This window comes from Pleurodeles waltl, chromosome 5 (assembly GCF_031143425.1).
Source record: "Pleurodeles waltl isolate 20211129_DDA chromosome 5, aPleWal1.hap1.20221129, whole genome shotgun sequence".
Lineage (NCBI taxonomy): Eukaryota > Metazoa > Chordata > Amphibia > Caudata > Salamandridae > Pleurodeles > Pleurodeles waltl.
The window spans coordinates 772,759,307-772,785,252 of NC_090444.1; positions in this window are offsets into that span (position 1 = coordinate 772,759,307).

The window sequence follows — 25,946 nt, forward strand, 5'->3', positions numbered from 1 at the left end:
CAAATCAGGAAGTCTACGGAAGAAGACTTTGATTTGCATGAACCTCTGCTTCTTACTATGCTTGAGGTGGCTGCAATAATTCAAATAGAGCTCTGCTTGAGGGGTTTAGGCACCTCCCCCCAGGCTAATTCATAATTGTCCACTTGGGACCTAGTTTGTGCACATGCTTGATCCTCAAGCTGTGGGCATGTGCATTCCTGGGGCTACCCCCCATTCACTTAATCTCCATCATAACTAATTGGCCGATAAAGTTAATTCAATGATGGCAGAGTCTCTATAAGATCAGAACGCAAATGAAAGTTATGAGGATGATTATGGGGAACACACTGACATCAATGAAGTGCAATTTGAAGACAGGCTGGTGAGGCAAAAAGGACAAGTGATGGACAGAATGCTGAACAATTTCAAACATTCACCCCCAGTACAGTGATCTGGGCCTAAATCCATCATTTTGTTGCCATCCATGCCATTCCAGTTTGGACCCAGCCATATGCAAATCAGTCATGACCTTGTTCCCCATGGGAACAGTCCAGCCCGAACTGCCAAGCCAAGTGTTCCCTGGACTGGAAACAAGCATCCTAGTACCGGTTTCAGGGTATCACCGTTCATCAGCCAGGCTTGCTTGACTCCAGTGGCATGGTGAGCAAGGGACCCACGTCTGGGCATACCCTTCCCACTTGGGGCAGCAAATGCGAAAAGGACAAGTGATGGACTGAATGCTGAACAATGTCAAATTTTCACCCCCAGTACAGCGATCTGGGCCTTCTGTGTTGCGACAGGTTGGTGAGGGCCATTGACAATTCGGTCCAAGAATCAATGAATAGAGCCTTAGTGGGCACTCTGAGATGTTTTAGACATCCCCTAACAAACTTTGCACTTAGAGAGAAAGAGCATAGTGCTAAAGAATTAGCGCCAAATCCACAACTGGCAGTACAACTGACGGTGGAACAAGGTTGGCCCCATTCAGCGCCTCTGCTATCCATGGCAAAAGAAACGTTGGCTGAACATGCCTATGGCTATGCAGAAACCTCAAGCCCCTCTACTTTGTCACAACCCTTAGAGGGGACACATGAAGACGCAGAATCAGAGGCTTTGTCAAAGTCTAGTGGAGATGACTCTCCCTCATCTCCGGCGAAACTCAGCCGTAAGACACATTTTGAGAATCTGCATGTCGACCGCCTTTTAGATTTTGATCCGGATTCCATCACACATCCCAGGTGCACCGCATGGTGTCCATCCAAAGAGGTGGCAGAGTATGTGCAGTCAAGTCTCCGCAAGAGTTTAGAGAAAGATGTGAGAGCACTCGCCCATCGCTTGAGGGTAAAGTGGTGGAGACGCCTGAGCTTGACCAGACTATGGCGGTATTTCTTTGAAAATGCGCCAAAGACCCTAAAAAAGGTATTGACGGCCTGGAATGGATGCCAGGATAAGGTGCTGGACTTGGCAGGCCGTCTCACCAAAATCTTAGAGATGGCAACCCTGGCAAAAGAATCTCAAACTCCAGTGGATATGGATATTTTGTTAGGATGGGCACAACGCTCCATTTACATGCTGGGGAACGCAAACTGCTCCATTTAATTGTAGAGGAGGCACTCCATCCTCATGAGGATCGATCATAAATTGGCAAAACATGCTCCAGAAGGCACAAGTGCATTGGCTAATGGCCAACTGTTTGGAGATCATTGTGTGACTGATTTGGCAAAATATGTTGCTGCATTTTCAAAATTAGATAAAGCTCAGTCCTTTTTAAAAAAGTTTTTTTCAGATCTCTCTTTTTTGACAGGGCCGGATGCTATAGAGGTCGAGCGCCAGGCCGCAGATATAATCACGCCTCCACCAGAGGTTTTCAAACCCGATTGAGAGGGGGTCACACCCACCCAGGCACAAAACACCTTCTATCCCTCCAGACAGAGACACGCCAGAGGCAATTAAGGCAGGAACACATTCAGAGGTTCCTATTCTGGACCTACCGATGCCACAGGTAAACTTAAATGTAATTTGTCCCCTTCAATTGGTTTTAGGAGTGCGGGTACGTCATTTTCTATCTCAATGACAGAGAATTTTGAGCGACTCATGGGTTATACAGATGGTTCAAGGATTCAAGATAGAGTTCTACGACAATCCCATTCAGGACAACCCTCCCCTTCCACTGTCTTTTTCCCAACAAGAGCATTCTTTCATAGACAAAGAAATTCAAAACCTTTTACAGATAGAGGTTATAGTGCGGACGACTCCTCATCCCGAGGTTTAAAAAAGGAGGACGTTCGCGGTCGGTCCTCAATCTTTCATATCTTGGGTAGTTTAAAGCCATTTCAAGATGAAAGGGATTCATCTCCTTAGAGGCCTTTTGCAGCCCAACGATTGGTTAGTGCGTCTAGACCTGAAGGACACTTATCTGTCAGTCCCAATGTTCCCACGACATAGGCGATTTCTTAAATTCTGCTGGGGCTCCCAATGGTATGATCTTACTGTCCTTCCATTCGGTCTGTCTTCTGCCCATTGGTGCTTCGCCAAATTGATGAAACCAGTGGTCGAAGCTCTCAGACTCAGGGGCGTTCGTCTTATTAAGTTCAGAACACCCCAGACCCAACCTACCCGACAAGGTGACAGACACCCCTGAGGTGGACCCCATCATTGGTACATATCTTAAGAAGTTCACCAAAGACCCCCTAAGAAGAAGTTAGACCGGGCATGGAAATTATGTTAGGACAAGCTATTGGACATGTTGGCCCCATTGACAACGATTTTGGAGATAGCTTTCCACTACAAAGAATCTCAGAAGTTTTGGTGGGGTGGGTCCAAATTGCCATATGCCAGTTGGGTTACGTGAACTGCGCTGTTCCTAGCACACTCGCAGATACCATATTAATGAAGTTGGACCCTAAACTGTCCGATTTAGCCCCCTCGGTGGATAGTCCTTAGGCGCAAGGTCTCCTTTTTTGGAGTACTCTTTTTGAAGGAGCTATCTAAGTTTGTTGCAACTTATTCGAACCTGGATATAGCCGAAGGTTCTATTAAAAAAGTCCTCCGCCCACTTTTTAACAGGGATGGCCGCTTTAGGGGGGCGAGCATTCGGACGCGGATACCAACAAGCCCCAGAGAGAGGCTATTATCAAAGAGGTAGAGGTGGCTACCAGGATCAGTCAGCCACCTTCTGCCATTCCAGGACACGCAACACCACAAGTCTCTTCAGAAAAAGGAGATTTAGGGGCAACCAGAGCTCCTTCCAAGAGTCTAGTACCACAAGTAAGACTTTTTCCTTTATCGTAAGTTTCTCTGGGGGGGAGAATGCAAATATTATTCACAACTGGTGCAAGATATCACAGGAACCTTGGGTTCTAGAGACTGTACAAGGTTTCAAACTGGAATTTTACGAGACTGCAGTGCAAACCCAACCCCCTCACACAATGTAGTTTTCCATCTCGAGCAAAGCTTCATAGACTCAGAGATTCAGGCGCTAGTAGAAAGAGAGGCCATACAGAGGTCTGTTATACACCCCCATGGTTTTACCAGTTCAGTCTTTCTGGTCGAAAACAAAGAAGGAGGATTAGTCCTCAATCTTCGAGATTTCAATTATTGGATACTCTACAGTCATTTCAAGATGGAGGGTATCCACATTTTAATGAAAATTCTCCAAGTAGGAGACAATGGGGGTCATTACAACCTTGGTGGTCGGTGTTAAAGCGGCGGTAAGACCGCCAACAGGGCGGAGGAAAAAAATGTGAATTACAACCGTGGTGGAAACCGCCAACAAAGACAGCCACTTTAACACTCGGACTGCCACGGCGGTACAAACAGACAGCATGGCGGTCACCGCCAACAGACAGGCGGAGGACAATGTCCCGCCTACAGTATCACAACCTACCAATCCGCCACCTTTTCCGGGGCAGATTCCCCGCGAACAAAAACACAGCGGAAACTGGACTTCGAAGGGAAAACGCTCACCTCTACACACCCCACGAGGAACCAGGACGCCATGGAACCAGAGCTGCACATTCTCCCAGCCCTTATCTTCTTGCTCCTCTACCAGGAGCACGAACACTGGCAGCGAAGACCACGGTGGGTACTGCACCTACGACACAGGGAGGGGGAGGGAAAAAACAGGGACACACACACGCAACACCCCCACCCCCACCCTCACCCACTACAACACACACACTAATACAGCATGACACATTACAGTTACACCCCCCAAACCCCCGGAAGAATGCAAAGACAAAAGGAAATGAGTGTAACCATTGTAATATATTAAAATCCAGTACGCAAAAATACATATACACTATTCACAAATATATACACCAAGAATAGTAGTCCAGGTATTGCTCCATTGAAGTCCGTGGAATACTGGGCCCACACTGCATGGGCTAAGCCTACACTCAATACCCGAACATGATGGAGAGAACACTGCAGGGGCATCAGGTAGCAATAAAACAGGCACCTCAGGGGGAAGGGAAAGGGGGGGCACCTCAGCCGGTTGAGTGCACAACGCCAAATCCATGAGGGGGCCACATGCCCACTGTTCAATCCTGGGGAGTGCAAAGCCACAGTCTCTCAAGTCTCTACAGTGGGTGGGTTGCCCACTGTTCAATCGTGGGGAGTGCAAAGCCACAGTCTCTACAGTGGGTGGGTTGCCCACTGTTCAATCCTGGGGAGTGCAAAGCCACGGTCTCTCAAGTCTCTACAGTGGGTGGGTTGCCCACTGTTCAATCATGGGGAGTGCAAAGCCACAGTCTCTCAAGTCTCTACAGTGGGTGGGTTGCCCACTGTTCAATCCTGAGGAGTGCAAAGCCACAGTCTCTCAAGTCTCTACAGTGGGTGGGTTGCCACTGTTCAATCCTGGGGAGTGCAAAGCCACAGTCTCTCAAGTCTCTACAGTGGATGGGTTGTCCACTGTTCAATCCTGGGGAGTGCAAAGCCACAGTCTCACAAGTCTCAACAGTGGGTGGGTTACCCACTGTTCAATCCTGGGGAGTGCAAAAACACAGTATCTCAAGTCTCTACAGTGGGTGGGTTGCCCACTGCCATATCCTGGGGAGTGCAAAGCCACAGTCTATCAAGTCTCTATAGTGGGTGGTTAGCCCACTGCCATATCCTGGGGAGTGCAAAGCCACAGTCTCTCAAGTCTCTGCAGTGGATGGGTTGCTCACTGTTCAATCCTGGGGAGTGCAAAGCCACAGTCTCTCAAGTCTCTACAGTGGGTGGGTTGCCCACTGTTCAATCCTGGGGAGTGCAAAGCCACAGTCTCTCAAGTCTCTACAGTGGGTGGGTTGCCACTGTTCAATCCTGGGGAGTGCAAAGCCACAGTCTCTCAAGTCTCTACAGTGGGTGGGTTACCCACTGTTCAATCCTGGGGAGTGCAAAGCCACAGTCTCACAAGTCTCAACAGTGGGTGGGTTACCCACTGTTCAATCCTGGGGAGTGCAAAAACACAGTATCTCAAGTCTCTACAGTGGGTGGGTTGCCCACTGCCATATCCTGGGGAGTGCAAAGCCACAGTCTCTCAAGTCTCTATAGTGGGTGGTTTGCCCACTGCCATATCCTGGGGAGTGCAAAGCCACAGTCTCTCAAGTCTCTGCAGTGGATGGGTTGCTCACTGTTCAATCCTGGGGAGTGCAAAGTCACAGTCTCTCAAGTCTCTACAGTGGGTGGGCTGCCCACTGTTCAATCCTGGGGAGTGCAAAGCCACAGTCTCTCAAGTGGATAACAGTCTCCACTGGTTCTGGAGGGGGCTTTGTGCACAGAGTGCTTCATCGTGCCAAGGACAGAGGTAGTGTTTGTCTTTCTCCACTGGTTCTGGAGGGGGCTTTGTGCCCAGAGTGCTTCATCCTGCTAAGGACTGTGTGAGTGGATGCATCTCTCCACTGGTTCTGGAGGGGGCTTTGTGCCCAGAGTGCTTCATCCTGCTAAGGACAGAGGTAGTGGATGCCTTTCTCCACCGGTTCTGGAGGGGGCTTTGTGCCCAGAGTGCTTCATCCCAGAGTGCTTCATCCTGCTAAGGACAGAGGTATTGGATGCCTTTCTCCACTGGTTCTGAGGGGGCTTTGTGCCCAGAGTGCTTCATCCTGCTAAGGACTGTGTGAGTGGATGTATCTCTCCACTGGTTCTGGAGGGGGCTTTGTGCCCAGAGTGCTTCATCCTGCTAAGGATAGAGGTAGTGGATGCCTTTCTCCACTGGTTCTGGAGAGGGCTTTGTGCCCAGAGTGGTTCATCCTGCTTGTGGCGGACACAGTAGCGTCAGTGCCCTAGGCGCTCATGGGCCAGCGGTGCTTGTGGCGGCGGTGTCCTGTTCAGTGGTGCTTGTGGCGGTTCTGTCCTGTTCAGCGGTGCTTGTGGCGGTGGTGTCCTGTTCAGTGGTGCTTGTTGTGGCGGTGTCCTGTTCAGCGGTGCTTGTTGCGGCGGGGTCCTTGGCAGCGACTCAGCTGCTAGCAGTGCTGTCTGGCCCAGCGACTCAGCTGCTGGCGGTCCTTTCTGGCCCAGCGGGGCTGGTGCTGGCGGTTCTATCTGGCCCAGCGGGGCTGGTGCTGGCGGTCCTTTCTGGCCCAGCGGGGCTGGTGCTGGCGGTCGTCTCTGGCCCAGCGGTGCTGGCGGTCCCTTCTGGCCCAGCGGGGCTGGTGCTGGCAGTCCCTTCTGGCCCAGTGGGGCTGGTGCTGGCAGTCCTTACTGGCCCAGCGGGGCTGGCGCTCCTTTCTGGCCCAGTGGGGATGATGGCGGTGGCCTCCTGGGCAGCGGGGATGATGGGGGTGGCCTCCTGGGCAGCGGGGATGATGGGGGTGGCCTCCTGGGCAGCGGGGATGATGGCGGTCTTCTCCGCCGTGCTGCCCTTCCCAGACTTGCTGAGTTTCCTGTGCCCCTTCCCCACCTTGGAAGGTGTCGCAGCTGACTCCACACTCCCACCTGTACCCCTGGGATCAGCTTTGGTGGCTGGAGTCTTTCCCCTCTCCCGCCAGGCACTGGCCAACTTTTGATGCTTGACAGGTGGGGGACTGTCCGTGCTGTGGCTCCTTGCCATACTGCCTGCCCTGCTGCCTGGTGCACTCCAGAATCCAGTGACTACTGGCACCACTGGTCCCAGAGATGTTGTGGCTGAGGTGCTAGGTTGAGACCTGGAGAGTCGGGCCCTAGGAGACAGACGGGGTGGGGGAGGTGACGGAAAGAGGTCAAGGGTGGACAGGAAAAGTTTCTTGTGAACACTGGGATGGGTAGCTGGAGGGGGGTTGGGAGTGGAGGAAGAGGTTGTGGTTGTAGGAGGTGTTCGTTTGGTGACTTTGGGTGAAGCTGCATGCGCTGGAGGCTGTCGTGAGGTGGATGGCTGTTGGGTGGGTGTGTACCTGCGTTTGTGTATTTTGGGAGGTGGTGTCACAGACACACTGGGAGAAGACACAGGGGATGTGTGGATGGTAGTGGGGGTGGTGACTGCACGTGAGCGGGGTGTGGTGGTGTGTGTGCTGGTGATGGAAGTATTGGCTGTAGATGTAGTGCATGCAGGTGTGAGTGGAGACGAGACTGGGAAGAAGGAGGGAGACGAGGAGGAGGGGGACACAGTGGAGGCAGTGGATGTTGGTGTGTCTTCATGTGTGTGATGCTTGCGTGAGTGCCTTTGGGATGTGTGGTGCTTTTGTTTGCCAGAGTTTCCCTTGTGTGTTAACTTGTGTTCATGATGGTCTGATGGCGTGCTTGTGATAGGCTGAGATACAGGGGTGTGGGTCTAGGTGGAGGTAGTTGGAGGGGGAGGCTAGAGACAGGGACAATAGCTGCCATCAGTGCTGAGGCCAGAGTCTGAAAAGCTTGCTGAAGGGCTGCCTGACCAGAATGAATGCCCTCCAGGAATGCATTTGTGTGTTGCTACTGCCTCTCTACACCCTGGATGGCATTCAAAATGGTAGACTGCCCAACAGTGAGGGACCTGAGGAGGTCAATGGCCTCCTCACTGAGGGCAGCAGGGGTGACTGGGGCAGGGCCTGAGGTGCCTGGGGAGAAGGTGATGCCCACCCTCCTGGGTGAGCGGGCACAGGGCAAAGGCTGAGGGGCTGCTGGGAGGGCGGTGCTGGTAGGTGGGGTGGCGGCTGTACCTGTAGATGCGGGGGGCACAGTGTGGCCGCCACCACAAGGGAGCTCCCATCAGAGGACGAGTCCGTATCACTGGTCTCAGCTCCTGTCCCCCGCCGTAGAGCTCCCCTCGCCCTCCGTCCCACTGGTGAATTCCGAATCCATAGTCTCGCCCTCCAGGGCCATGTGGGATGCAGCTGCTTCCTGCTCCGGTACCACTGCTCCTCCACCTGATGATGCTAATGCACTCAAGAACAGGGAGACCACAAAAAGGGGGGGGGCGATAGAAGAAAGACATGTTGAGTGCATGCATTACCGCTACCGTTGGCGGACGTGACAGACACAGAAGCCCCCTGCACTATGCCACGCACTTGGGGTCCACCCTTCAATCCCTGGGACATGGCCTACAAGGCTATGGCCGAAATCTGCACACATAGATGTCACAGGAGCCTGACTAGGTGTAGTTAGCACTGTACACAGGTGGGGTGGGGTGCCACAGGGTCTGCCAGAAGAAGGGGACCTAACTAGCACACTCGCCCTGGCCTAGGGAAACCCACAGCCCACCTCCCCCACCCAGACACCTCCATTGCGCGCTGAATCAGCTGAATGAGAGTGTACTCACCCCCTTGTGGCTGCTGTGATGCCCTCAAGCGCCCATCCAACTCCGGGTACACCACCGCCAGGATCCTGAACATCAGGGGGGTCATGGTGCGACAGGCACCCCTCCCACGTTGGGAGGCCATCCCCAGCTGGGCCTCCGCCGTCTTCTTGTTCCAGCAGCGAATGTCCTCCCATCTCTTACGGCAGTGGGTGCTCCGTCTGTGTGTGGTAGACCCCCAGGGTCCGGAGGTCCTTGGCGATGGCGTGCCAAATGTCCTTCTTCTGGTTGGCGCAGACCTACGTGACCCCATCCACGAGTTTCTCCAACTCCTCTGATGTGAAGGCAGGGGCCCTTTCCCCAGACGCACGAGCCATTGTCTCTTCCAGACTGAGGTGACAGCAGCACTTGCAGTGTAGGTCCTCTCCTGTCGAAGATCAGGTATCGAGTGATTGAACAGATAGAAAATGGCGGTCACGTCTGCGGCAGTGCATACCGTCACCGCCGGCGTACATCGTCATTGGCTCCTGGGACCCATATGGTCCAATGTTATCCAATGCAGAATTGCGACCTACCACGACGGTGTACAACGCCAGCGCAGTTACCTCACATCCCATTGTCCTACTTTACAAGTCAGGCATCAGCCATTTCAGGGGCCCACGTGGCTTAATTTTTTACTGCGTCACACATACCTAGGCCTTGCCTCAACACTCATACATGCTTATTTCGGATTATGAATCGTGTACTGTGTAAGCTGTGGCTATGTACCTCTGAGTTGGTTGACTCTGTGCTCTCTGTTGTCCTTCATAGGCACCGTCCGCTGGGACATGTGAGGAGATGGCGGCATCCTCCGGTGTAAAGACCGCTGGTGGACCTGTCGACAATGGAGGAAAGACATGTGATCATCACCTACAGGCTTGATCGTGCCACAATCCTGCAACTGTGTGCCCAGTTGGAGCCAGACCTGCTGTCAGCTATCCACCATCCCACAGGAACCCCCCCTCAAGTGCAGGTGCTGTCAGTACTCCATTTCCTTGCAAGTGGGTCATTTCAAACAACTTGGCCATAGCATCAGGGATGTCCCAGCCTATGTTTTCCAACGTGTTGTCCAGAGTGTTGTCTGCCCTGCTGAAACACATGCAGAGTTACATCGTTTTCCCTCAGGTGGAGGATTTGCCTACAGTGAAAGGTGATTTCTATGCCCTGGGACATATCCCCAACATCATAGGTGCCATTGATGGGACACATGTGGCCTTGATCCCCCCGCAGGAGTGAACAGGTGTACAGAAACCGGAAGAGTTATCATTCGATGAATGTGCAGATGGTGTGTTTGGCCGACCAGTACATCTCCCATGTTAATGCCAAATTCCCTGGCTCAGTGCATGACGCTTACATTTTGTGGAATAGCAGCATCCCTTATGTGATGGGGCAACTCCAGAGGCACCGTGTGTAGCTATTAGGTGAGCACCTGGAAGCAAGTCAGTGGGAATGGTTGTCTGGGTTTGGGGATATCCCTACAGGTTAGTGTGTGTCTAACAGTTGTCCCTCGCCATTTGCAGGTGACTCTGGTTACCCCAACCTGTCATGGCTACTGACCCCAGTGAGGAATCCCAGGACAAGGGCAGAGGAACGCTACAATGAGGCCCATGGGCGAACTCGGAGGATTACAGAGCGGACCTACGGCCTTCTGAAGGCCAGGTTCAGGTGCCTCCATATGACAGGTGGATCGCAATTCTACTCAACAAAGAAGGTGTGCCAGATCATCGTGGCCTGCTGTATGCTTCACAACTTAGCTTTGCGACAACAGGTGCCTTTTCTGCAGGAGGATGGTCCAGATGGGGGTGTTGTGGCAGCTGTGGAGCCTGTGGACAGTGAAGACGAGGAAGCAGAAGAAGAGGACATCGACAACCGGAACTCTGTGATCCTGCAATACTTCCAGTGAGACAGGTAAGAATACAAACCTGCCTACTGCATGTACTTTGACACTACTACCTCTCTACTGTCTGTCGTTTTCACCCAGTGTATGGTCACTGAGTTTTCACTTTCCCTTATGATTTCACAGATGTGGGTCCTACTGTGTGACATCTGCTTTGTTTCCTCATGGACTAGAGCTGTGTGACATAGGTATGTTGACATTACAATTGAAAGAGCTTTTTGTCACTGTAATTGCTAATACACTATTTCGAAATCACAGACAGACTCCAGATTGTTTTGTGCTTTAGGGTGTTTATTTAAATGCTCAATATTGGAGGGCGCAGTAAAATGGTGAGGGGTGATGGTGGAGGAATGTCCATGGCAGAGTCCCGTCTATTAGTCTCACAGGTGCATTGCCCAAATGGGCATAGGAAGTGGAGCTGGAGCAGTTTGAGGATGGACAGGGTGACAAGGTGGGACAGAAGGATGACAATCAGGGCGGTCTAATTTCTTGGCGGGGGTCTTGGCATCGTTCTCTGTCTTTGTCCTGGATCTCAGGAACCATTTGCGGGGTGGTTCTCCCTCTGCAGGGGATGGGGTGCTGGTGTGGGGGTCCTGTGGCAGTGCCTCCTGTCCACTAGCGCCGGCGGAGGTGGTAGGCAGTTCATCGTCCAGGCTAGTGCCAGGGTCCCCTTGTTGTGCCACAGTGTCCCTCCTGGTGTTTAGGACTTCCTTCAGCACCCCTACGATGGTGCCCAGGGTGGAATTGATGGATCTGAGTTTCTCCCTGAAGCCCCAATACTGTTCCTCCTGCAGCCGCTGGGTCTCCTGAAACTTGGCCAGTACCTTTGCCATCGTCTCCTGGGAATGGTGGTATGCTCCCATGATGTTGGAGAGGGCCTCGTGGAGAGTGGGTTCCCTGGGCCTGTCCTCCCCCTGTCGCACAGCAGCCCTCCCAGTTCCCCTGTGTTCCTGGGCCTCTGTCCCCTGGACCGTGTGCCCACTGCCACTGCCCCCAGGTCCCTATTGTTGTTAGGGTGGTGGGTTAGCCTGGGTTCCCTGTAGTGGTGGACACACTGCTGATTGACGTCTCCTGGGGACAGAGGTATGGGCCCGCTGGGTGGGTGCTGTGCTGGTGTTTCCAGAGGGGGAAAGCTCTGTGGTGGCCTGTGACTGTGTGAGGGGAACCGACTGTCCCGAGGTCCCAGATGGGCCGGGCTGGTCATCTAGATCCAGTTGGATAGAGCTGCTGTCATCACTGTGGGCCTCTTCTGTTGGTGGTGTGGACATGTGTGGACCCTCCTGTCCGGTGACGTTGGGTAGGGGTCCTGCAGGGATATAAAAGGATGTTTATTGCATCTGTGTGTGCCATGGTGTGCAATGGGTGGTTGACCGTGTACCCCAGTGCTTGCATTCCTGTGTGGGACCTTGTGTGACAGTGGTTTCGGGGGGGTTTGGGTATGTGCAGTGGCCATGCTTTGGTGATGGGTGTCCATGCTTTGTTGTTGCATGCAGGGCTTGGTGTTGGGATGTGTGGTTTGTGATATTGGGACATTTGTGAGGAGTTATAGGGATGGGGGTGAGGGCGAGGGCGGGGGTATGTGATGGCATGCAGGTAGGGTGGGAGATGTAATAGTTAAGATTTGACTTACCAGAGTCCATTCCTCCATCTACTCCTGCGAGGCCCTCAGGATGCAGAATAGCCAAGACTTGCTCCTCCCATGTTGTTAGTTGTGGGGGAGGAGGTGGGGGTCTGCCGCCAGTCCTCTGTTCCGCGAAGTGGTGTCTTGAGACCACGGAACGCACCTTCCCCCATAGGTCGTTCCACCTCTTCCTAATGTCATCCCTATTTCTTGGGTGCTGTCCCACTGCGTTAACCCTGTCCACTATTCTTCGCCATAGCTCCAGCTTCCTAGCTATGGAGGTGTGCTGCACCTGTGATCCGAATAGCTGTGGCTCTACCCGGACGATTTCCTCCACCATGACCCTGAGCTCCTCCTCAGAGAACCTGGGGTGTCTTTGCCGTGCCATGGGGTGGTGTGGGTGATGTGTGGGGTGGTGTGTGTAGTGATAAGTGGGGTGAGATTTAGTGGTGTGTTGTGTAAGGTGCGTGGAAGTTATGTGGGTGATGGTATTGTGTGCCTGTGGATGCTTGGTAGTAGTTTGTAGTGTCTCTCTCTGGCCTTCTTTCTGTATTTTGGTCGTAGGGGTTTGTGGGTGATGTGGGTGTGTGTTTTATATTGTATTGGGTGTGTGGGAGTGGTGTGTGTATGTGTATCAGGTGTGTGTATTTGGGATTGTCCAATGTGGCAGTGTTTTGTAAATGTGTGTGTATTTTGAGTGTGGCGGTGTGTAACGCCAATGGAATACCGTGGTTGAAAGACCGCCGCGTGGATTCGTGGGTCGTGATAGTGTGGGCGTATATCTGTTGGCGTGACGGTGGAGGTTTTGTTTTCGCCAGTTTATCACTGACCTTTGGTGTGGTGGACTTGTGTGGGTGTCTGAATTTTGGCGGTTTCCGAGCTGTGGGTCGTAATGGCTGTGGCGGAATTCCGCGGCCGCGGCGGTGTGTTGGCGGTCTTCTGCACGGCGGTAAGCGGCTTTTACCGCCAATGTTTTAATGAGGGCCTATATGCGGTTAGACCTGAAGGATGCTTATCTGGCCATTCCTATATTACCGCCACACCGTTGTTTCCTTCAGTTTTTATGGAACAACATGTGTTATGAGTTCAGGGTGCTTCCCTTCGTTTTATTTCCAGACCTTGGTGCTTTACAAAGGTGATAAAACAGTGGTAGAGTCTCTGAGGTCCCGAGGGGTTTGTCTCATCATTTACCTGGACAACATTATTATCATGCACCAGTGCCCTCAGAGGACTTTAACTCATCTAGAGTGGACAATTGTTCTACTTCAGGACTTTGGCCCTCATTACTACCATGGTGGGCGGGGGAGAAGTGGCAGTAATACCACCAACAGGCCGGCAGAAAAAAATAGAATTATGACCATGGCGGTTACCGCCATGGTCATCCGCCACTTCTCCACTCCGACCGCCAGGGCGGTGACGACCGCTGGGCTGGAGACTTCGGTCTCCAGCCCAGCGGCCGTCACCAGACCACCGGCGGTATCAGGACGCTGCATACCGCCATGGATTTTGTGTGGTTTGGAACCGCCACGAAATCCATGGGCGTAGACACTATCAGTGCCAGGGAATTCCTTCCCTGGCACTGATAGGAGTCTCCCCCACCCCGAGACTTCCCCCCACACTCCGACCCCCCTACCACCCCCCAAAGGTGGCAGGACCCCCCTCCCCATCCCCAACATTGACACACACACCCCCTAGCAGCACACTGTCCTATTGGTGACCACCAGATTCATTTTGCCTAATGACTTTATTTTAGTGTTAGCCACTGCCACTTTAGAGGTGCAGATGTTAGAAGTGCAGAAGCTGCAAGTATTTTTCAGTGCACAACATGTTATACAACATATTTTTTGTCCATGGTTTTACTCTGCGTGTCTGCATGTTCTTTCTCATCAAGGGATAAGGCAGAACATGGAAGAGGAAGGGAGATAAGAATGTACTAGAATTATGTTTATGTTATGGCAGGGAACGGTTTGGTTTTGAGGGAGCCCCTTGGGATCCTGGCCAGTTCCAATGTGTTCCTTTCAAAACTGACTTGAAGTAGCCAGCATTTTTTAATAACAACTTATGGAGCGGGAGGGGTTTTCTAGAAATCTCCTCTCTGGCTTATTTGTTTAAGATATATAAGAGACCGAGACCAGTCTGACCATGAAGTGAAGTGCAGTCCTCTGGCAGGATCGGGACGCTGATGCCTGTCATCTTTCCTGTGAGAGTAGAGCTCTTTCTCTTCACGGTCCATCTTGAGGTCAATGACCTGTTGTTGGCGGGAGAAAGATGTGGCGGATTCAACTGTTCCCAATGGTGATTAATTTTGAACTCTTATTATCTGCTTTGTATTGTGCATGAATATATATACGTACACACACATGTACATATATATATATCTATATATCTTATATATATATATATTTATTTATTTTTATTTATAGATTGAAGTAGAGCATTCTTTGTGCATGTTTTCATTTTAGTGCTGTGCACATTTCTGAAGTGCACTTTCAGTTGTACTGACCTTTCTTTACGAGCCTTGCAGAGTGATTTAATAAATGTATTTTACTAGACTAAGGCCCTCATTACAACCCTGGCGGTCGGTGTTAAAGTGGCAGTAAAACCGCCAACAGGCCGGCGGTAAAAAAAACGGAATTTGGACCGCCATTCAACACCGCCACTTTAACACACCGACACATACATACCTGCACACCACAACACACACCAACATACCTTGTCACACACATGCATCCACAACATACAAAACACCCTCCCCCCCACATACACACAACACCCCCCTCTCTGGTCAGAGAACCCGACTTACCTGCAGGGGGTCCTCTGGCTGGAGACGGTCCGCGGTGCTGCTGTCAGGAGCAGCGTCCGCCAGCAAAACACCGCCAGGCCGTATCATTGCTCATGATACGGTCAGTGGTGTTTTGCTGGTGTGGCAGTACTGCTGTCAGCAGCGCCACCTTACCCCCGTCCGCCGCCATGACCGGCGGCGGTGTTCCACCAGATTTCTAGCGGAATACTGTCAGTGGTCATAATACGTGTTGCCGGCTGGTAGCCACGGTGGCGGTATGTTGTTGGCCATCACCGTGGCGGTAGGCGGTCAATACCGCCAATGTTGTAATGCGAGCCTAAGAGTTGCATACCAGAGATTCTTTTCAGTGTGTGTGTTTCATCTCGGTCAGTGTAGGGAACCAAAACAGCTTGGAGTGGCAAAGCCATGTTTGGCTCCTCTCCAGAGATGATCAAAGAATCGAATGCCAGCCATTGGGGCTGGGGAGCCTGCTGCAGTCAAATCTCCATGGGAAGTCGATGCTCCTTGACGGAGCTGGACCTGCACATCAACTGCCTGGAACTGCTGGCAGGTTTCTTTGTAATTTGGAGTTTCTTGGATGGGAAAATGAATTGTTGCATTTTGCTCCGCATGGTCAATATTTCAGCGGTACACAATGTGAAGAAGCTGGGCGGGACCAGGTCCAAGCTGCTCACAGAGATAGCCAAGAATTTTTCGCATTATTGTCTGCAGAATTGCATTTCAGTAACAGCTAAATACCTCCCAGGTCAATGCAATGTGATAGCGGATTGGCAATCTCGTCATCACTGGTATTTCAGCGACTGGAAACTGCACCTGAGAGTCTTTCGCGTGTTGATTCACAAATGGGGTCTATGTGAGATAGACTGTTTTGCGTCTCGCCTGTCTCTCACCGTCAACTTCCGTCTTTTTTCAGTTGGCGCCCAGATGCAGAAGCTCAGGTGATGGACGCGTTTCTCCAAGTCTGGAGCCTATTTTGAAATTATGCATTGCCTCCATTTATTATAATTCCCAGAGTGTTAGCTCAAATGAGGTGTCAGGGAGCGGAGATGGTTCTAGTGACTCCACTGTGGGGAGTACAACCTTGGTTTCCGAATGTGTTAGAACTAGCATTTGCCCCCTCCCCGGTTCTTCTACCATGGCAGTGGAAGCTTTTGTTAAATCCAGGGGGCCTTCCACATCCATTGATCCAGACAGGTCACCTGTCCTTGGTGGGCAGGCTGGTTTCAGGAAAAGATGGAATATCCCAGGCCTTTTGCAAGAAGCGCAACAGTTCATTAGTCTGTCATGGTCAGCAGGTACCCACAAGAGATTCACTTCTGCATGGAGACGTTGGTGTGATTGGTGTACTTCATGGGGTGCAGATCCCATTAGAGATGATTTCCATAGAATAGTGAATCTTCTTTCTTCACTAGCTGTGGCAGGAATGGCTTGCCGGTCTGTGAACAACTTCCAGTCAGCCATTTCAGCTGGTCACCCCTTTATAGACATGAACCGGTGGGGCAGTTACCCATGGTTGCAAGTTGCCTAGGGATATTCAGATGTTCAATCCCCCTCAACCAAAATATTCAGTTTTATGGGAAGTTAACATAGTTCTCAGATTTTTGCATTTTTGGCCAATCAATAAATATCTATCTCGGAAACAGCTGTCAGCCAAGTTGCCCATGTTGCCCTGACTTATCTCTTGCAAGAGAGTTACGGATGTTAGGGCTTTAGACTTAGCAGGTAGGCAATTTTCTGCAGAAGGAGTTTCTTTTCTAAAATCTAGAAGGATAAAATGCAATTCCAGAGTCATATCATATCCAGCTTTACCAGGTAATTCTAAACTATGTGTAGTCCAATGTCTGAAGGCATATGAGATCAGTACTGTAGAGTTTCGAACTGACATTGAGGGTCAATTATTTTTTGTGTTACAAAAACCTTTTCCCCCAGCAACAGCAGCTATGCCAGCTAGATGGGTAGAATGGCTGCTTAATGAGGCAGCCATTTTACCCATTTTACTCGAAATGTGGTGCGCATTCTGCAGTGGGTGCTATGGCTTTCAAATCATTGTCTTTATGGTCTCGTTTAGAGGACATTTTAAAAGCTGCAGATTGGTCCTCTGAGTCCACTTTTAAGAGTTTTTACTAGAAATCAGTACTAGATGTGGCTTCAACTGTGATGGATCAGCTTTAAACTGGCATAATCGGAGCCTCCGGTCCTGATACAGAATACCATTTTTTTTAGCATTTGCATCCATGTCCTTGTTGGAAATGCTCGAATTGTTTTTATTTGCGTCTTAGCCAGGAGACTTAAAAGTCAGCCAACGCCCGGTTCGGTGGAATGAATGTTTTCTGAATACCTTCTTCAGGACCTAGATTAGTATATCTTCTTTTTTTCCCAAAACACACATGTGGGGTTTGTTCTGAATATATATACAACCATTTTATTATTAAGGGTCAGTTTAGAATAACAAATCAAATGAAATATATTTTTATTGCTTGATCAATAAAAAACGTTGCAGTGTATGCACAATAAAACCCATAAAAACATTTCCATCCAAGTCCCGTCTTCATAAAAAATGCATTGCAAAACTTTCCATTTATGCTTCCATTTAAAATAACACATTTAAGACTTGGGAGCCTCTTGCCCAAGCATAAATTAAATACATTGAAAGGGGGGACCTTACTATATACCAATTGTCCCTAGGCCTTATGTTCTCTGGCATACTCAGTATTCTTGGCCATAAATAACACTTATGCACTAAGGCCTGCCAGCTGATACATAGGGCTAAGGCACATAGGGCAATATGGGAGTTAAAGTGCAACTGCTTATAACAAGTTCTGAGTTGGCCGCAAGACAACTGTTTTAATCAACTTTCCTCACAGTTGAAAAGAAAACTATCTTCAAGTGCTTGTACCTTCATTAACATGCACACCGCATCCCCCACATAAAATACAAAGGACAGTGTAGGGGCTAAAGTGCAAATGCACCAGTTAAGATGCAGAGGGCAATGTGGGAGTTAAAGTGCAAGTGCATGTTGCAAGTTATGAGTTGGCCACAGAAAAATCATTCTAAAATCCCTTCCTTTTCTTAGAATCCAGAGCAGGAGTGTCTTAAAGTGTTTTACCTTCCCCAACATGCACACCCCTACAAAATGCATAGGACAGTGTAGGGTTTTAAGTACAAATGTGACAGTTAAGATTAATAGGGCAGTGAAAATTATAGGTTGGCCACAAGACAAACATTCTAATAGACCTTCCTCAAGGTCGAAAGCAAAAAGTGTCTTATGGTGCTTGTGACCTACCCAGCTCCCACACTAAGGGGGTGATTCCGATACCGCCGCCCGCCTCGCGGGAACCGCCATATGGCCGCTCCGCGGTCGAAAGACCGCGGAGGCCATTCAGGCTTTCCGGCTGGGCTGGCGGGCGACCGCCAGGAGGCCGCCCGCCAGCCCAGCGGGAAACCCCTCCCCACGAGGAAGCCGGCTCCGAATGGAGCCGGCGGAGTGGGTATGTGCGACGGGTGCAGTTTGCACCCGTCGCGTATTTCAGTGTCTGCATTGCAGACACTGAAATACTTTGTGGGGCCCTCTTACGGGGGCCCCGCAGCACCCCCTACCGCCATCCTGTTCCTGGCGGGAGACCCGCCAGGAACAGGATGGCGGTAGGGGGTGTCAGAATCCCCATGGCGGCGGAGCGCGCTCCGCCGCCATGGAGGATTCTCCCGAGCAGCGGAAAGTCGGCGGGAGACCGCCGACTTTCCGTTTCTGACCGCGGCTGAACCGCCGCGGTCAGAATGCTCGATGGAGCACCGCCAGCCTGTTGGCGGTGCTCCCGTGGTCGGTGACCCTGGCGGTCACCGACCGCCAGGGTCAGAATGACCCCCTAAGTCTTCCTCTATGCCAATTAAAATTAAGCTAGAGTGACCCCTGGCACAACAGTGTCTATATTCTCAATAGTGCTGCAGGCCACTAGACAGCACAAGCTAGTTGCCTAAGCCTGTTCCAGCCTCCACTGCAACCTCAAGTTCCTTAGCCACAGCCCTTTTCACAAACCTCTGAAGAAATTTAATTGTTGCACAGTTCGATTTAGAATATCTTGGTTCAAAATGGGCCATCACCACCTCCCTCCATGACCTTATTCCGCGATCTTTCCATTTCCTGCGCAAAAGCACGCACTGTTCCCCAAAGCAGAATTGCACAAACATAGTACATGGAGAGTGTCCTCGGGCTCTTGGTCACATAGTCCGCAGATCTCCTATCGATCCCTTTGCTTCCATGGAGGGTAGTTTCTTAAAACAGGTAGTATCCACAGCTTGTATTTCAGGAACTATTCCTTAGCCTGATTATTATAGGGTTCTTTTAAGTAGCACTGTGAAATGAGCCTGGTATAGCTTTGAAACATAGTGGCGGCTTCTGTGGCATTAAAGTGGCGGGGCAGCACCGGGCCAATACGTTTGAGAAGAGTATAAAAAAAATAGTGCTTATCTGCCACCTCAGTGCTCTTCTGCACCTCGGTTTGGCCGTTCTAAGATGGCTGGCCGAACAGACATGGACACTTGCAGCAATGTCACCACTACTCCTCCTTGCTGCAGATGTCTATCGGGAGCCCCGGCCCACCCTGCCCTAGACTCAGCTCAAGTAAGTGAGGAAAAATAAAATGATAATAGCCTGTGTTACAATAATTTTATTTTTATGTTTTCACTGGTGCAAGAGCAGTGGGGTGAAAGCTGTTGAAGCGTCATCCATCCGTGGCTAGGTTTAGACTGTCTGGCTGTTTCCTCCACCACTGATAACAACTAAGTACTAGATTTAGTCAGTTTTTATAACCCCGAGTGGCTCAAAGATAAATCACAGGCACCAGATAGACCAAGGTTGCATAAGGCCTGATGCAGGTAATTCTAAGGCCCTTAACAAGCCATCCCAAATGTTGCAATGAGCCAGTTTCCTCCACAGCCTCCCGCTGTCCACCCTGTCATATGTTGATTTATAATCTATGAAGCACAGGTTATCAGTATAGTTGTTTGTCATTGCAGACTCTTTGAACAGGGAGAGAGCCATGATGTTAATTGATGTCCCTGTATATTTGGTAAAGCCTGTTTGATTTACTGGTATGATGGTATTTGCCTCTGCCCAGTGCTGTAGTTCTTCCAGTAATACTCCTGCAAAGTATTTATCATCATTGTCTTTTGAATCCACCAATCGATAGTTCCCAGGGTCCCCTTTGTCTCCTTCCACAAAGATCAATGAACTAATCAACCACGCCAGGAGGATGGAATACAATGGTGATCAATGATAAAATTAAAAAGCGGAGTTAGATTAGCTGCCCAGAATGGTGGGTCATCCTTATATATAACTGGTGGAGATCTATTCGGGCCTGGCACCCCTTCTCATTGTCCCTTGGTGATTTGCCTCTCAATGACACATGTAGTAATAGTGCACCCAGGAGGTTTAGAAAATATTTCCCTTAGTGGAGTAGGCATAGACTTGGGTTACTGGGTATTGTCTAAGTAATTACTTGTATATTTCACCTGCTTCACAGGATTGGAGTGGCTGACCAGGAAATTATACCAAGCTGCCTCCAAAATATTTTAGGTTGCCACTCTGGGGAGAGCACTGCCAAATCCATTCACAGTCCGCCAAAAACTAGCAGAGTTGTTTTTCCTAATATCATACAGCCGTTTTGCCCAGACAGAGTCACTACACTCCCTTTGAACCACCCATTTTACTCTTTTTAGTTTATTCCTTGTGGTCCTGAGATTATAAAAGATCTCTGCATCCTTTGGGGTCCTTTTGAGAGCCTGCCAAGTTGGTTTGCTTTCTTTTTGGCAGTCCTGATTGAGGGATTTCGCCCCCATGCATGAAGAAAATCATCCTTATAGTCATAATTTTTCCTATTGGCCAGAACTGGTTTAGTAAATTGATCTACAAAAATTGTGGTAAACCTTTTCCAATTAGTCAAAGGGTTTTCTTCCAGAATCTGCATAGATAACACTAATTGCTTGGCTTCATGCACCAGTTTCGAAGAGAGGCAGTTGTGCATATGATACATATAAGGTTAATTGTATAACCTGGAATTACCTGGTCAGGTGCAAGTTCATGATCTTGAATATCTGTTTCCAGATTAATCGTTTGAGGTTGGTGATTACATTCAGATCGCCCCCCCCAAAGTGAAAAGTGGTGGTAAACTGCAACAATGGAAGGCTCAGGAAGGTATAGTTGATCAGGGATGCTCTAGTTTTGGTTAAGTAAGAAAGACCAGGAGGTTTATCAGGGGTTATACGACCATTTACATCTCTGTTACCAAAGTGTTCCAAATTACCTGGCGATATCTGACCTCTTTTATCTTCATTATGTCAGTGGGGCTTTTCTTGGTTATGTATCTGCCAGAGTTTATCTTGGGCCTCTGTGACGTTATTTGAAGAGGATGTGCTCATTAGCCACATGTTAAAGTCACCTGGGACAATCAGTTCTTTGTCAAGTCTCTCTCTCATTTGTCCCAGAATCAGGTCTATTAACTTGTCATTTATCTCTGTCCTAGATCTTCTACTTGGGTGAATATAAACATTCACCACTTTGATTGACTTAGCAGAGCCTTTTGATGTTTTGAGGGCCATGTCTACTTCTTACAGGCCATCTTCATTGCTTTCCTGCTCAGGGCATTCAATCACACTAGTAGCTGATACATACATTATGAGTCCTTCCTTATAGTGCCCTAGCTTACAAGCTTTAATTGGAGATGCCAATGATACTGATGAAGCCCTCCAGAGGGTGTCCCACCTGTAAGCAAGTCTCTTGTAAAAGCACTATCTGAAATGAACGGAGATATTGAAGTGTTTCCGGGTCTTTCAGTTTGCTACCCAATCCATTGATGACCTAGGAACATATTCTGAGCACTTTGCCTGTCTGAGGGGCTGTCTGGGTGTTATGTCATCTTAATAGTCTGGTCATGTTTAGTGCCCCCAAGAGCCAACCCCAATCTGCTGCTACTTCAATGCCTGAAAAAGGCTTTCCAGGGAACTTTCTAGCATGTTGCATTGGGGGCCTGGGGATTTACTCAGTGCATTTCCTAAGATAGGATAGACATTTCTGGGTCAACTCAGTTTTGTTCTGTCCTTCCTTGTAGCTCCCGTGACATGCGGATATCCCGTGCTTCTTAATGGGGTGATTATGATCCCCCAACTTCTAAAGTTTTCTGCCTCTTTCAATACCTTCTGAGTCCACTCTGCTGAGCCCCAAGTGACTTTGGTGGATTAATTTCGCTGTCCAGGGCCTAGGTTGATGAATTCTATTGAAACAATATCTTTTGAGGTAACCTCTTTAAGCATATCCATGAAGCGAATATGCTTGAGAATGTTGTTCCTGTTTAATGTTGCAAATGTTTCCCTAGATATATATTCTGGGTATAACAGCTTGCAGGCTGTTTCCTGTGAGTATCTTGATTCTTTCTCGTGCCCAACACATGTCAATGGCAGTAATTGCTCTCTCTCCCGTAGAAATGGCAGCTGCATTTCCCCTTGTAGGGTTGAAATCAGCGCCCAAACTTGTGGAAGCCATTTGTAATTGAATGGAGTTGTTCTCTGCCCTAATACCTGTGACTGCGGCCACTTTTTTATTGAAGTGTTCATCCCTAGGGGTTAGATGAAGCTCCATGGCAGTATTTATCTGCGTTCTAACTGACCCATGGACAGGTAGTCAAGGAAGAGTTGGAATGTAAAGGCCGCTTGTTCTAACTTCATCTGGAATATTCAGTGAGGCTGTTCCCTGATCAATTTCTGTACCACTGAACACTTTGATTTCACTACTAACTTCATGCATTTTGCCAGTTGCTCCTGGGTCTTCCCTGTATCTATGGTGGGTTTCTGTTAGTGCGCAGGTGGAGGTGAACTGTTTTTTATGTTGAAAATTAGATAGGCTGCCAAAATGCTTACCAGTAAAGGATTTTTGTTGCGATTCTTCCTTTTTTTTTTTTTTAGCTCTCTTAGATTTTGAATCTCCACCCATCGTCTGATGGTCACTGCCAATCTCTTGTGTTCATATTGTTAAATGCTTGTGTCTCCCCAGGTCAGCCCCTGCAACAACCCCACTCCAGGTCATGCCTTTATTGGTTCCACCCAAGAGTTTCCGCACTGCAGGTCCACATCCTCACCTGACGTTGCCTGCCTTGTAGCGGAATCATGCTCCATTGCGAGCATCCAAGCCTTTGTTATTTCATCTTGTGTGTGTCCTATGCCCTTAGAGGTTCTTTCCTTAACCATGCTCTTAAGGTCATAGGTAACTGTGAAATTGTCTCAGGAAGTGTTGACAGTTTGCCCAGAACAGGGGAGCAATTGAAATTTTGTCCAACACTCTCTGTGCCCACATGTGCTCTTCTTATTAAATTGTTTACATTTATGATTTTATTGTCAGTTCCAGCTACATACATTGCTAGGGTGTTTAGAGGCTGATCTGTATATACGTTTTATTTGCTTCAAAGTTCATTGCCTCCACTGAGCTCTGTGAAGTTCTGAGCATGGTTGACCATAGCCCCCCTTGAGACTTCTTCCTGCCTTTTGTAATAGGACTGGAGATTGATGGAGCTTCATTGCTACATGAGGCAAGCATGTTCTCTCATTCCTTGGAGCAGGAGCAGAGGTGTGATAGGTCTTTCACATGATCTTGCAAGTTCTCATCAGTTAGGCCTGTCTGTTTCCCATCTGCGTTTTGGGTCTGTTTACATCTACGGGATTCTTCTCCATTAGCCAAGGCCACCACTTTGCCAGAGAGTTGCAGTTCTATTTCTTCTTCCTATGGTTGGTTTATTAAATGAGACAGGTCATCCCTTCCCAGCAACTAACTCAGCAAGTGCTTCAGGGAGTCTTCCACAGTCTTTATCAGTCTCAATGATTTAGTATCAATCCTCTGCCCTGTTACCTCTTGCAGCTCTTGATACGAGGAGCTCAGTTTAATACTTGGGCAAATTATGGTAGCCACCTCCTCTCCCTTGCCTAAGATATCAAGACTGTGCTTGCTGATAGAGAACCTTTGATTAGCACAAGGACTCTCTTGCTCAGTATTATTTTTAAGGCCCTTCGCATGCCATGAAGTGGCCAGCGTTCTTGAATGATGGCGTACTGCCACAGTAGGGTTTAAAGAGCTTGGTTTGCCCTTAAAGTTTGTGTTACTTGAGTATATTACTGCCCCTGCATCCTTTAAGAAATGGAACTAGGTTGTAATGTTTGGTTGTAAGAGACCCAAATTATCCTTTCTGGAAGAACTGGAACCATCCAAAGACATATTTATTGCAGACTGCTGGGGTGTTACTGGAACTAGTGATAAGGTCTGTCCTGACTGCCCTGGCAGCGCCTTGGTTCACTTTCTTCTCCACTTCTGGGTCACCACTGGCCCGCAGGTTTTCCTAGATCACATGATGCAGATGCAGAGTTTATGACACTGTTTTCCCCTGAAGTAAGGCCAAATAGAATTTATGGTTCCCGGTCCTTGTAGCCCCCTGGGCAGTGGTTTACTCTCATTGCTGTATTATCACAGACATACCACTTTAGTAGTCAGATTTGTTGATGTAGATTGAGGTAGAAAGGGACAGTATAATGCAGGTCGAGGGTAAGCCGCACCTGACTAATTCCTGCAGTATCCGCACCCACCAGCAGTAACCTCCAGCAAGCTAGGGCTTCACCAAAATCACCCTCCTCAACAGTTTGCTATAACCAGTCTCCCAAAATTTGAAGAACCAGCACAGACAGCAGAAAGAAAGCAGGGAGTAGCTGATTGCAGGTGGTCACATGTGACAAGGTACAAGGGGATAGGAACAGATGTATATAACAATAAATAACAATAAATGTAAACATTTGTTAGATGGAATGTGTGGCTATAGATACATATGTTTTGCATAGGTCCGCCATCTAGTGTTGGGCTTGGAGTGTAGCAAGTTGTTTTTGTTCAAAGATTCTTTTTGAGTCATGAGATTGAGTGACTCCTGTTCTCGATGATACTGCACATGGACATTAAGTCCACTTTTAGATTGTTTTCTCTCTGCCGTCAGGATCGGACATGTTTCCTCTGGCTCTGGTATTTCTCAGCTCGGTCTATCCCGAACTCTTCCCTTCTGTCTTTCTTTCAACTATGGTATAGTATTTCCATCGTGTGTTCAACACCTAACATACTCAAAACTACTTTTCTGCGTCATGAGTTGGTTTACTGCCCTTTGGGACGTCGAAGCCCTTCTCTGGGCTACTCCTCCATGTGGTGCTAGAATATGCATGGCTGGCTGATGGAACGGACTCCATGTAGGTTCTGTCCTTGATGCCATTCCAAGTTCCCATACACCGATCAACACATGGTGGATAACCTGTGCTTGTCTATCCAACCATCCAAACTGGTTGTCGGTCCACCACTGCCTTCAGGCCATTGTCAGATCTGTAAAATATATTTGGATGCCCCTCTCTTCGGCTCAGCACCAAAAATTGCCAAGACCAAGATGTCTTCGCCATTGACCTCCAGCTCCACAGCATCCCCCATTGTCTTGGCTTCTGGTTGACTTCAATTAGAGCATTTCCGCTCAGAGAAAGAAGCCTTCTACATCAGCTTTGGATCAGACACCTTCCACTCGGGACAATGCTTCCACTCCAAAAACTTTGGAACCGAGGACGCTGTCTTCAAAACAATCCACTTTTACCTCTGAGACGGCTTCACCAGTAAAGCCAATTCTGGAAGTAATAGATGCTCATCTGCACCAGCTCCATATACAAAAGGGAACAGGGAAAATAATTGCTTTTCTCCCTGTCCCAATCAAGAGGAGACTTACTTTTCAAGAGACATTCAACACTGCTCCTCCTTCTAAAAAGGTTTCCAAGGACAAAGACAAAGCCCCAGTTCAACATCAACCTTCTCCACCTCACTCTCCTATACCTCCTCTTACTCCTCCACCACCTCCACAACTTCCTACATCTATTATAGAGCCACAGTTTT